The sequence below is a fragment of the Anolis carolinensis genome, chromosome 3 (assembly GCF_035594765.1).
Source record: "Anolis carolinensis isolate JA03-04 chromosome 3, rAnoCar3.1.pri, whole genome shotgun sequence".
Taxonomy (NCBI): Eukaryota; Metazoa; Chordata; class Lepidosauria; order Squamata; family Dactyloidae; genus Anolis; species Anolis carolinensis.
Genome location: NC_085843.1, coordinates 168,331,613 through 168,344,065, shown reverse-complemented (window position 1 = coordinate 168,344,065; position 12,453 = coordinate 168,331,613). Strand labels below are relative to the sequence as shown.

General features: G+C 40.9%; 1 long non-coding RNA gene across 1 annotated transcript in view; it reads right to left on the bottom strand.

Annotated features, from left to right (window-relative positions):
* The window catches only part of LOC134298079 (uncharacterized), a 31,745-nt gene extending 19,749 nt beyond the window's left edge, over positions 1-11,996 (bottom strand). The window contains exon 1 of the long non-coding RNA XR_010005053.1: positions 11,864-11,996. This is a non-coding gene — a long non-coding RNA (uncharacterized LOC134298079). The remainder of the gene's footprint in view (positions 1-11,863) is intronic.
* Between the last annotated feature and the right edge of the window lie 457 nt (positions 11,997-12,453).

Below are 12,453 nucleotides of genomic sequence, written 5' to 3'. Positions count from 1 at the left end.
TTAATACGCAGTAATGTTATGTTGTACTTACTGTATTTACGAACTTAGCACTTCATGAACTTCATGATATATTGAAAACATTGACTGCAAAAATGGCTTGCATAATCCAGAAACTTGGATAAGCGAAGCTTGGATAAGTGAGACTCTACTGTATATCATGGTCAGATAGAAATAGAAGACTAGTTTTTAGATAGAACTACCTCTCTTAACTCTATGAAAAAGCCATCCCTCGAGCCAGTATACAACCACTTTTCAATTAACCCTTTTTATTGTTAATAACCATTTTTAGAGTCTGAAATTGGCAAAACATATCTGCCCAGCCTGTAACAAAGTGCCCCATTGAGTCTGGAATTAGACTATGATCTTTGGCAGTCCTGGAAAAGCTATTGAAAGGAAAGGCTGCTGCCCTGTTTGCTGGGGAATTCTGGAAATTATTGTCCACAAACATAACTTTTCCGAGATCTGTTTAGGCTTTTCATTTTGGAGAACAGACTCCAGTGTCTAATTTTCTTTTCTGTGATCTGAAATATAATATGTCCTACTTCATTGTCCAGAAGTATCAAAAATTGTTGAGTACAAACTATAACCATTCTCCACTAACCATTACAGCTAGGAAACTTGTTTTGGTGGTAGAATCAGCACCTAGGCAGTATACAATAAAATACCGTCTGTAATCAAAAAGGAAGAAAATGGAATCTACAGGGCGTAGAAATTAGACCTTTCAGAATCCAGTTTTTCTCCCTTTGCTACTGATGAATCCAAACCATCTTCCTAGATATCGCTGACAGCAGGCCTACCATCTGGCATAGACGTTCTGGCATACCTAACAAGGATGGGAAAAACTGAAGTGCATTTACTTTCGAAGATCTTGATCATTCATGCAATTACAGTATTTCAGGAATGAACCCTCTTGCTCGCTTACGACAATGAAGTTTGCACAGATTCCTCGTTATGACCTACATTTGGTAAGCTATGTAGCCTTCAACGCTGGGTGTCTTTTGCAAGTCACTGCAAATTGTCTCTGGTTCACATTCTTAAATGCACATATTCCTTATTGATACTTTTGAAATGTTTAAGCAGTTTTATATAGTCCACTTTGTTATATAGAACTGTTAATCCCTAAACCATGCTTTTTAGTAGGTGCTAGGAAAATCGCCCTCCCACTTTGCCCATGATGTTTGAAAGCTTGGGGTTCACATTTAATGATGTGCTGGCTCCAAATCTGCTTCCAGTAAAGACACACAGAGACCAAGGGCAAGTTCAGAAGTCGATTTATTGCTTCATTGGCTAAGGCGAAATGTCAAGGGAAATCTCCCAAATCTAGCATAAATCACAGTCACGAGCATAGACATTTTACAGACATTTGAAAGAATAAACATTTGCTGTGTTTGGTGGAAATTACAATCCGGGATCTTATTCCCATCCATATGGTGGGAAACTTAATAAAGGCAATAGGTGATATTTATGAACTGATGAGTTTAAGATCTCAAGATTGAATTCCATTGTGTAGAGAGATGGGAATATGTCATTCCCAGAACCTATTTGGCCAAAGACTGAAGTTGCACCCTTTTGGGTATTTATTAATTACTAGCCATACCCGGCGATGTGTTGCTGTGATGTACTCTGGTGGTATGGAAAATAAAGTAATGAGAAGCAGCCAGGGTTGCTATTCAATGGTACTGAAGCTGGCCAACAAATAATTTCCCTAGGTAGGAAGCAACCAGCCCTTAAAGCTGCAAGGATATTCAATGGTATTGAAGTTGTCCAACAAATAATTTCCCTAGGTAGGAAGCAGCCACTCTGATGGCCGAAAGTGAGGAAGAGCTAAGGAGCCTTATCACCAAGGTGAAAGAAGAAAGTGCAAAAGCTGGGTTGCAGTTAAACGTCAAGAAAACCAAGATCATGGCAACTACACCTATTGATAACTGGCAAACAGAAGGAGAAAACGTGGAGACAGTGATAGACTTTATATTTCTAGGTGCGAAGATCACTGCAGATGCAGACTGCAGCCAGGAAATCAGAAGACGTTTACTTCCTGGGAGGAGAGCTATGGCCAACCTTGACAAAATAGTGAAGAGCGGAGACATCACACTGGCAACGAAGGTCCGCATAGTGAAAGCAATGGTATTCCCCATAATAACCTATGGATGTGAGAGCTGGACCATAAGGAAGGCTGAGCGAAGGAAGATATACGCTTTTGAACTTTGGTGCTGGAGGAAAATCCTGAGAGTGCCTTGGACCGCAAGAAGATCCAACCAGTCCATCCTCAAGGAAATAATGCCTGGCTACTCACTGGAGGGAAGGATATTAGAGGCAAAGCTGAAGTATTCTGGCCACATCATGAGGAGACAGGAAAGCTTGGAAAAAATCACGATGCTGGGGGAAACGGAAGGAAAAAGGAAGTGAGGCCAACCAAGGCCAAGATGGATGGACAGTATCCTTGAAGTGACTGGGTTGACCTTGAAGGAACTGGGGGCGGTGACGGCCGACAGGGAGCTCTGACGTGGACTGGTCCATGAGGTCACGAAGAATCAGAGACGACTAAACGACTGAGCAGGAGCAGCAGGAAGCAGCCAGCCCTTAAAGCTGCAAGGCTATTCAATGGTATTCAAGTTGGCCAAAAAAGGATTCTCCTAGGTAGGAAGCAGCCAGGCTTTGAAGCTGCAAGGGTATTCAATGCTATTCAAGCTGACCAACAAAGGTTACCTCTTGGTAGGAAGCAGCCAGGTTTTGAAGCTTCTAGTCTATTCAGTGCTGACCATGAAATGATTTCCCTAGGTAGGAAGCAGTTGCAAACTTAAACAGAAAGGATTAAGTGGGAGGAAACAGTCACATCTGCCCCTGTGCTGCATCTCTCCCCTTTCTTTGTTCCTGGCAGCAATGGCAGCAAATGTATGCATCCTCCCTCTTCCCCTTTGCTTTCATACCGCTGTGGCTTAACAGGCAGAAAGCAGAGTCTTTGTAAAAAAAAAAAAGGAAAGTCGAGAGACAGCTCTGCTGATGTCACGTCGAAGGCCTGCTTTTCCAGAAAGCCTCTTCCATTGGATTCCCAAGGCAAATGACAGCCAAGCAGAGCACTCCTCCAGCCCAAGATGGCCTTTGAACTTCCTCCCAGCAACTTCCTCCTGAGTTTTTTTTCTAGAGGGTACACAGTGCGATGCAATATATGTCTGTCAGCTCTGTGGCACAAAGGAACAGCCTTTTGTATCCAAGTCACATCCTGACTCCATGGCTATGGCTCACTCTGCACCAGCAGGGACAGCCAGCTTGCAACGGATAGTTGGTGTGTTTTTTCCTCCTCGTGCAGGAGGGGGTGGGGCCAGTTGCACATGCGCTGTAACATCTTGTTGGTTTTGGGAGAAATTAAATCCTTTCCTTTTTTTTGTTTTATTTTTTTGAGTGAAGGTCATACATTTGATTAATAGGTGTATTGTGGCCAAATTTGGTGTCATTTTGTCCAGCAATTTTTTAGTTATGTGCATACAAAAAAATGAACATAACATTTTTATATAGAGAGATTGGGAAAGGAAGGAGGAGTTGTCAGTGGGGTCAGTTGTGGATCATTCTTCTTGATCTTCTGAGTTGAGCAGAGTAACTTGAGGACATTGCCAGCTCTTTTGGGGTTCCTGTTTCAAACAACACCCAATGGAAAGGTTCAAGGTATTTTGCTCATTCAGAAGATAATAATAATAATAATAATAATAATAATAATAATAATAATAATAATAATAATAATAAGTTTATTTATATCCCGCCTCCATCTCCCCCGAAGGGGACTCGGGGCGGCTTACAGCAAAATCAAAATACAAGCAATGATAAAATATGAAACATCAAAGGACAACAACAAAAACCAATAATAAAATATACACAATAGGCAAAAAAACACAACACAGAATTAAAACATTAAATTAAAAACAATGCGGTTGCAATAGTGGATAATCAAGGTGCACATTATGAGTAACAAATTCGTAAATAGATAAAGTCCCTCCATCTCAAGGTACATAGTATGCAAAACATTATTGTTTTCCCATCTGACACATACACAGAAAAAAATTCATGAGCATTTATCTCATTCCTTGGCAGTAAAAATACAATGAAACCAAATTAAATACCGTATAGACCCAAGTATAAGCCGACCCGAATATAAGCTGAGGGACCTAATTTTACCACAAAAAACTGGGATAACTTGTTGACTCGAGTATAAGCCGAGGGTGGGAAATGCAGCAGCTATGGGTAAATTTCAAAATAAAAATAGATTCCAATAAAATTTCATTAATCGAGGCATCAGTAGGTTAAATGTTTTTGAATATTTACCATATTTCAAAGAAAAACAATAAACTAGCTCTATAAGTGGAAAAGTAGGGGCAGAAAAAACAATATGGTATCAACAATAACCTAATAATAATAATAATAATAATAATAATAATAATAATAATAATAATAATAATAATAATAAACTCAATTTGGATCCGACCCTATCACCCCATAGGGACTCAGACCGGCTTCCAACATAGTAACTGGCAAACATTCAATGCTTATATAAACAATGCAGAGCTAGATACAGATCTATAATTATAAATACTAATTTCACATATGCATTTCCCCCTGAAACATTTGCAAATCCCCTCTGTGTGTGTGTGTGTGTGTGTGTGTGTGTGTGTGTTCTCCTACAATATTTGCAAGCCATATATATATACACACACACACACACACACACACACACATACACACATGTCTATATTTATGTGTTCATTTCCCCCCTGTAATATTTGCAAACCCTATATATAGGTAGGTAAGAATATATTCATACCTATCCAGACATCTCTCTTTATATAGCTGTGCCCGGCCACGCGTTGCTGTGGCGAAGTATGGTGGTATGGGAAATAAAGTATTGAGGAATTGGTGGTAGTTAAGGTCAAGGGTAAAGGTTTTCCCCAGACATTAAGTCCAGTCGTGTCTTACTCTGGAGGTTGGTGCTCATCTCCATTTCTAAGCCGAAGAGCTACGGCGTTGTCCGTAGACTCCTCCAAGGTCATGTGGGATGACTACATGGAGCGGCGTTACCTTCCCGCCGGAGCAGTACCTATTGATGCACTCACATTTGCATGTTTTCGAACTTCTGGGTTGGCAGAAGCTGGGGTAACAGTGGGGGCTCTCTTCGCTCCCCCAATTCAAACCTGTGGCCTTTCAGTCCAGAAGTTCAGCAGCTCAGCACTTTAACACGCTGCGCCATCAGGGGATATTATTTCCTAAAGGTTGTGAATATACAATATTTCTGATTGGGTTTTTTTTGTTTGTTGGAGGCAAGTATGAATGCTGCAATTAGGAAAAATGATTAGGATGTAATGGCCTTGCAGCTTTAAAGCCTGGCTGTTTCCTCCCTGAGTGAATTTTTTGTTGGGAGGTGTTAGCTGGCCCTGATTGTTTCCTGTCTGGAATTCCCTTGTTTTTCAGAGTGGTGTTGTTTGCGATATTTTATGTGCGCCTACTGTCTGTGGCCCTGAGAAAACAGAGGATTTGCCAGACTTTGATGATGGGAATACTTTGTTGGGAAGTGTTAGCTGGCCCTGATTGTTTCCTGTCTGGAATTCCCTTGTTTTCAGAGTGGTGTTGTTTGTGATATTTTATGTGCTTCTACTGTCTGTGGCCCTGAGAAAACAGAGGATTTGCCAGACTTTGATGATGGGAATACTTTGTTGGGAGGTGTTAGCTGGCCCTGATTGTTTCCTGTCTGGAATTCCCTTGTTTTCAGAGTGGTGTTGTTTGCGATATTTTATGTGCTTCTACTGTCTGTGGCCCTGAGAAAACAGAGGATTTCCCAGTCTTTGATGATGGGAATACTTTGTTGGGAGGTGTTAGCTGGCCCTGATTGTTTCCTGTGTGGAATTCCCGTTTATTTACTGTCCTGGTTTTAGAGATTATATTGTTCTGCATTATTCTATCCCATAATTATTTCATATTAAAGTAGAATCTCACTTATCCAACATTTGCTTATACAATGTTCTGGATTATCCAACGCAGTCTGCCTTTTCATAATCAATGTTTTTGTAGTCAGTGTTTTAAACTCATTGTGATATTTAGTGGTAAATTTGTAAATACAGTACAGTAGAGTCTCACTTATCCAACATAAACGGGCCGGCCAAACGTTGGATAAGCGAATATGTTGGATAATAAGGAGGGAGTAAGGATAAGCCTATTAAACATCAAATTAAGTTATGATTTTACAAATTAAGCACCAAAACATCATGTTAGACAACAAATTTGTCAGAAAAAGTAGTTCAGTACACAGTAATGCTATATAGTAATTACTGTATTTATGAATTTAGCACCAAAATATCACGATATATTGAAAGCATTGACTACAAAAATGCGTTGGATAATTTAGAACGTTGGATAAGCGAGTGTTGGATAAGTGAGACTCTACTGTAAATACTACATAGCATTACTGCGCATGGAACTACTTTTTCTGTCAAATTTGTTGTATAATATGATGTTTTGGTGCTTAATTTGTATAACGATTACCTAATTTGATGTTTAATTGGCTTTTCCTGAATCCCTTCTTATTATCCAACATATTCACTTATCCTGCCGGCCTGTTTATGTTGGATAAGTGAGACTCTACTGTATATTTCTAATCTTATATTATCTGCTCAGAACTGGATTATATGAGGCTCCTTCTTCACAGCTGTATAAAATGCACACTGAAGTGGATTATATGGCAGTGTGGAGTCAAGATAATCCAGTGCAAAGCAGATAATATAAGATTATAAATGGGTTATATAGCTGTGTGGAAGGGCCTTGAGTCTACACTGCCATATAATCCAGTGCAAATTAGATAATCTGTGGAAGAAGCCTAAGTGAGGCCTAAATCTGCCTGTCCCCTAACTGAAACCTGGCTGTCCCTTGGTTGCTAGGCAACCAAGTGGGCAGAGATTAGCCCTCTAAACTGGCAGCAATTGGATAAAAAAAATTATTGCTCTCCCTCTAATTAGGACTTTATTTTTCTTTTCTTTTTGTTGTATCAACCTTGAGGCATGGATGATGGGTTGTGTTGTCAATTTTTGAGTTTGGGGGGCCTGTACTTTTGTTGTTTTGTGAATTGCCGTGATGCCATCACTCTTTTATATATATAGATTTGCAGAGACTAGCAAACATATGAGGGTAAATTCATATATAAAAATAATGTATATGTATGGCTACAGATACACAGGTACATGGATCTATATGTATAAAGGATTTGCAAAGACCTGCAAACATATGAGGGGAAATTCATATATAAAATTAATGTATAAAGATAGATACACATATAAAGGTACACAGAGATGGCAAAAGCTTGCAAGTGGTTAATGCCTATATATCTGTAGAGAGTTTAACAAATATTTCAGGGGAAAATGCTTTCATAAGATTAATGAATATATATTTTTCTTCCTGACTTGCAAGAGTGTCTTTCTCTTTTCAAAACAATGTTTTGAAAAGAGAAGGAGCGAGGGAGGCTTTGCAAAAAAAAAACACACTGATAAGGGAGAAGAGAGAAATAGATCACATATTGCAAGCAACAGCCTGCAGGCTCCGTTGCTGGCCTTGACCTTGACTCGATTATAAGCCAGGGAGGCTTTTTCAGCTCATAAATAAGGGCTGAAAAACTCGGCTTATCTTCAAGTATATACGGTAAATGATTATATTTTCTGCATGACAGTAGGGTGAACTGAATGGCTCTTACAGTCTCTTTAACTCTATGATTCTATGATTCTGTTAGCCTTTTTCCTGTTCTCCATCAACACCATGCAGTTCATCCCAATGTAAGAAGTCCTGGATCTGGCATATTTATAATAAATCTAGGGCCATTGCTTTATCTCCTCCATGCCACTGTTCCTAACTGGCCATGGGGCTCTGCGCAATTTCCTGGCCATCACAAACACCTCTGCTGACCTCAGAATGGGACAACCATGGGACCAGCATAAAGGATGGGAAGATGATAATCCTCTCCTTCCTCCTGATCCCATGTGCGCTTTATTCTGAGGAGCATTGGAAAGGGGAGGATGGTGAAGGTGTCCTGCTTGGAGAGTGGATCATGGTGAATCAGACCCAATTCAGCTGCTCAAACATTTCTGAAAATGCAGAATACTCCAGAAAATCCCTGGAATACTCACTACATAGCTGTGCATCATGAAGATAAACTGTCTTACATTAACAGTAAGTCTAAGAATTTTGGATTGTATAGGCAACAACAACAACAACAACAATTTATTGATTAGCCAGTTGGCCTTATCAAGGACAGACAATACAAAAACAACATACAACATACATCTGGTTCACTTAAAATAAAATACAGATATACAGGTGTCTGCCTGCTTGGTGCCAATGTAGTTTAGCTAAAGATCAGTGCATCAACTATCCTCGTCTCCCCTACACTGCACCCCAATCTGATCTATGTACTCTGATCTCCTTTTAGCAGCTTTAAACAAATACAGGGCCACTTTTGTTGTCAAAGTGGGGTTATAACCGGCCAACAAAAATGAAGTTTTGGCTTCGATAACCCAGCTTGTTTTATGTATAGGCATTAGACAAGCCCCAAGGCAGCAACTACTTCTCTATCTAAGAATTTGCCAAACCAGGTGTATTCACTTTCTAATTATTTCACTGTTTACTTCTTTGTGTCACAGTGTGTTAAAGCGCTGAGCTGCTGAACTTGCAGACCAAAAGGTCCCAGGTTCAAATGCCGGGAGCGGAATGAGCGCTCGCTGTTAGCCCCAGCTCCTGCCAACCTAGCAGTTCAAAAACATGCAAATGTGAGTAGATCAATAGGTACCACTCCGGCGGGAAGGTAACGGCGCTCCATGCAATCATGCTGGGCACATGACCTGGAGATGTCTACGTTCAATGCCGGCTCTTTGGCTTAGAAATGGAGATGAGCACCAACCCCCAGAGTCGGTCACGACTGGACTTAACGTCAGGGGAAACCTTTACCTTTACCTTACCTCTTTGTGGTATCTGTAAGAGCACTCATTTGTTGGGCAGAGCACAAATAGTTAACAGGAGGGATGGCTGAGTAATGCTATTTAGTTTAGTCTAAGCACATTTTATTCAAGAACCATAACAATTTTAATGTTCCTGGCAAACAAAGACGCAATTACCCTTGCAGTCACCGAAAGTGTTGATGTGCACCAAGGGGAAAAAATAATATTGAAGGGAAAGCATCCAGTTCAACACTTCTGTTTAAGAAATTATCTTAACATGCAGACAGACTCAGGGAACAAACTAATCAATCCAGGAGCTTTCAGCCTTCTTATTTTGAGCAAAATACTGCATTTAACTTCTCTTAAAAGAAGAGGGCTGCTGTGAAAAAGTGTAGGCTCTCCAAAAAAGCATTTCCAAAGAGACATTTAAGATGTGTTATGGAATGATGCCAAAACAATTTTTACATTTTATTTATTAGTTATTAGTTACTTTCATATCTTGCTTTTCTCACAATGCACTCAAAGTTGCCTACATAGGTTTTTCCTACTTCATTTTATCCTCTCAATAAGCAAAGTTTGAAAAATTATTTTTTCAATTAATATATGGGGATTTTTTTTTAAAATGCACACATCAAGTAACTCATCATTGTTAACAATATTCAACTTTCTTCTTGCTTCTTACTTTTTGATAAAAAGTGCCCTTTAGAAATAAGAGAATGCTTGCAAACTTGAAAGAAAAACATCTGCCTAAAATGCCCCTAACAGACATTTTGGAACCTGGAAAAGCTAAAATGAAAATATTACTCATTACACACACAAAATAGTGGTGTGATGTTACCATTTGGAACATTATTATGAGAAAGAAACATCCTTACAACATTATCATCTCCAAAACAAGAGTTACATGTAACAACCTTATTTGTAGCTTTGAAATTCTGACAAAAACTTTGTAAAATAAATAAAGCTGAGAGCGAGTGACCAACCCAAGGCCACACAGTGAATGTCATGGCTTTGTCAGAACTGAAGACTTTAATTTCCAAGTTTCTGCTTTGATAGTTACTCTAGACTGGTTCTCTAGTGTCATGATTCAAAAGCTTATCTTCTATGTGAAATATTACATTTCTGTGGTAGCCAGCCAACCAGTCTAGCTTGACTAACTATACCACCCTATGTCAGATATTATTTCAAGATATCAAGATGATAATGATGAAAGTGGTGTTGATGATAATATCTAATCCATTTTTCTCCCATTTCAGAACTCATAGAGGCTTAAAAAGGTAAAGGTTTTCCCCTGACGTTAAGTCCAGTCATGACTGACTCTGGGGGTTGGTGCTCATCTCCATTTCCAAGCCAAAGAGCCAGCGTTGTCCGTAGACACCTCCAAGGTCATGTGGCCGGCATGACTGCATGGAGTGCCATTACCTTCCTGCCGGAGTGGTACCTATTGATCTGCTCACATTGGCATGTTTTCGAACTGCTAGGTTGGCAGGAGCTGGGGCTAACAGCGGGCGCTCATTCCGCTCCCGGGATTTGAACCTGGCACCTTTCGGTCTGCAATTTCAGCAGCTCAGCGCTTTAACACACTGCACCACCACCAGGGGTGACACCACCTGTGTAGTCTGACACAGAGAAGCCATTGAAATCCACAAGCATGTGGACAACTTCAACAGAAAGGAGGAAACCATGAAAATGAACAAAATCTGGCTACCAGTATTAAAAAACTCAAAAATCAAAACAGTAAATAAGAAGCAACACTCTGAGACATGGGAACTAGGGGCAGTTAACAAAGGATGCCCCCAGGCAGAAAGTAGCCAGTAGATGAAGCCATTCAATGCAAATTAGGGTGATTAACTGGAACATTCACGCTGGCCTTCAACTGACAAGAGTTCTTCCCTCACCCTGGACTTCCCACAGATAGATATAAATCTTCCTTGCTGAGTTTCTTCATACCTCACAACCTCTGAGGATGCCTGCCATAGATGTGGGCAAAATATCAGGAGAGAATGCTTCTGGAACATGGCCATACAGCCTGGAAAACATACAACAACCCTGTGATCCTGGCCATGAAAGCCTTCGACAACACATGTTGATCTCCTTCTCCCCAGGCAGCTAATGCCTGATAAAACAGTTTAGTATGAGAAGTTACAATTGTGGCAACAGCATCACAATCATGAATAAGTAGCAGTCATGGATACAAAACAGTTACCTAGATTTACTAATCTGCAACCGTTTGATATTCACAATCACTACTTTGTGACACGTTTGCCAATAAAGTCCTCCCCATCAGACTTTACCAGGTAGCAGCTGTATGGGGGAAAGTGTTTTTTGTTTTTTCGTGTCAGGAGCAACCGGAGTTGCTTCTTGAGTGAGAGAATTGGCTGTCTGCAAGGACGTTGCCCAGGGGATGCCCAGATGTTTTTTGATGTTTTACCGTCCTTGTGGGAGGCTTCTTTCATGTCCCCGCATGGAGCTGGAGCTGATAGAGGGAGCTCATCCGTGCTCTCCCCGGGTGGGATTTGAACCTGGCAGCCTTCAGGTCAGCAACCCAACCTTCAAGTCACAAGGCTTTTATCCCCTAGGCCACCGGAGGCTTCGGGGAAAAGTGGGTGAATGACATTTTCACAGTACTGGGGGTGGGTGGGTGGGTGGGGGGAACAGGCCAGGAAAGATTGCTTGCTTACATATAATTCCAGCCATCATATTATTAATTTATTAATTATCTATTTTCAGCACATAAAGTGTCACATGTGAGTTTGGCAGAAAGTAAATCCTGGACTTCAAATAGTCTTCATAAACTGCATAGATTTCAATGAGTTTCAAGACTACTGGCAAACTTACTTGTTGCTTACTTCAAGAATAAAATTAGCAAAGAAGTAATCTATATTGTGAAACACCACTTCTCATACCTTCTCCAGGCAATCTTAGACCACATCTACATGGGGCAGGGTATTTAGATGCTGGAGCTTTCCCAGGTCCAAAATGTATTTACTGAATCTGGGGTCTTGTGTCTAGATGGTCCAGCCTGTCCCCTTGCTGGCCCACCCCTTTGGCCTTATTTTACCTGCTGTTGCTTCCTGGTAGCCATGGAGCTCCCTGAGATCACCTGGACATCTGCTGATGTTATAATGGGGTGTTTGCATCATCATGGAGCCCCAGTGGTGGCAGTGTGTTAAAGCGCTGAGCTGCTGAACTTGCAGACTGAAAGGTCCCAGGTTCAAACTCCGGGAGTGGCGTGAGCGGCCGCTGTTAGCTCCAGCTTCTGCCAACCTAGCAGTTCAAAAACATGCAAATGTGAGTAGATCAATAGGTACCGCTCCGGCGGGAAGGTAACGGCACTCTTTGCAGTCATGCCGGCCACATGACCTTGGAGGTGTCTACAGACAACGCTGGCTCTTTGGCTTAGACATGGAGATGAGCACCAACCCCCAGAGTCAGACATGACTGGACTTAACGTCAGGGGAAAACCTTTTTACTTGCATCATCAGCAGATGTGACT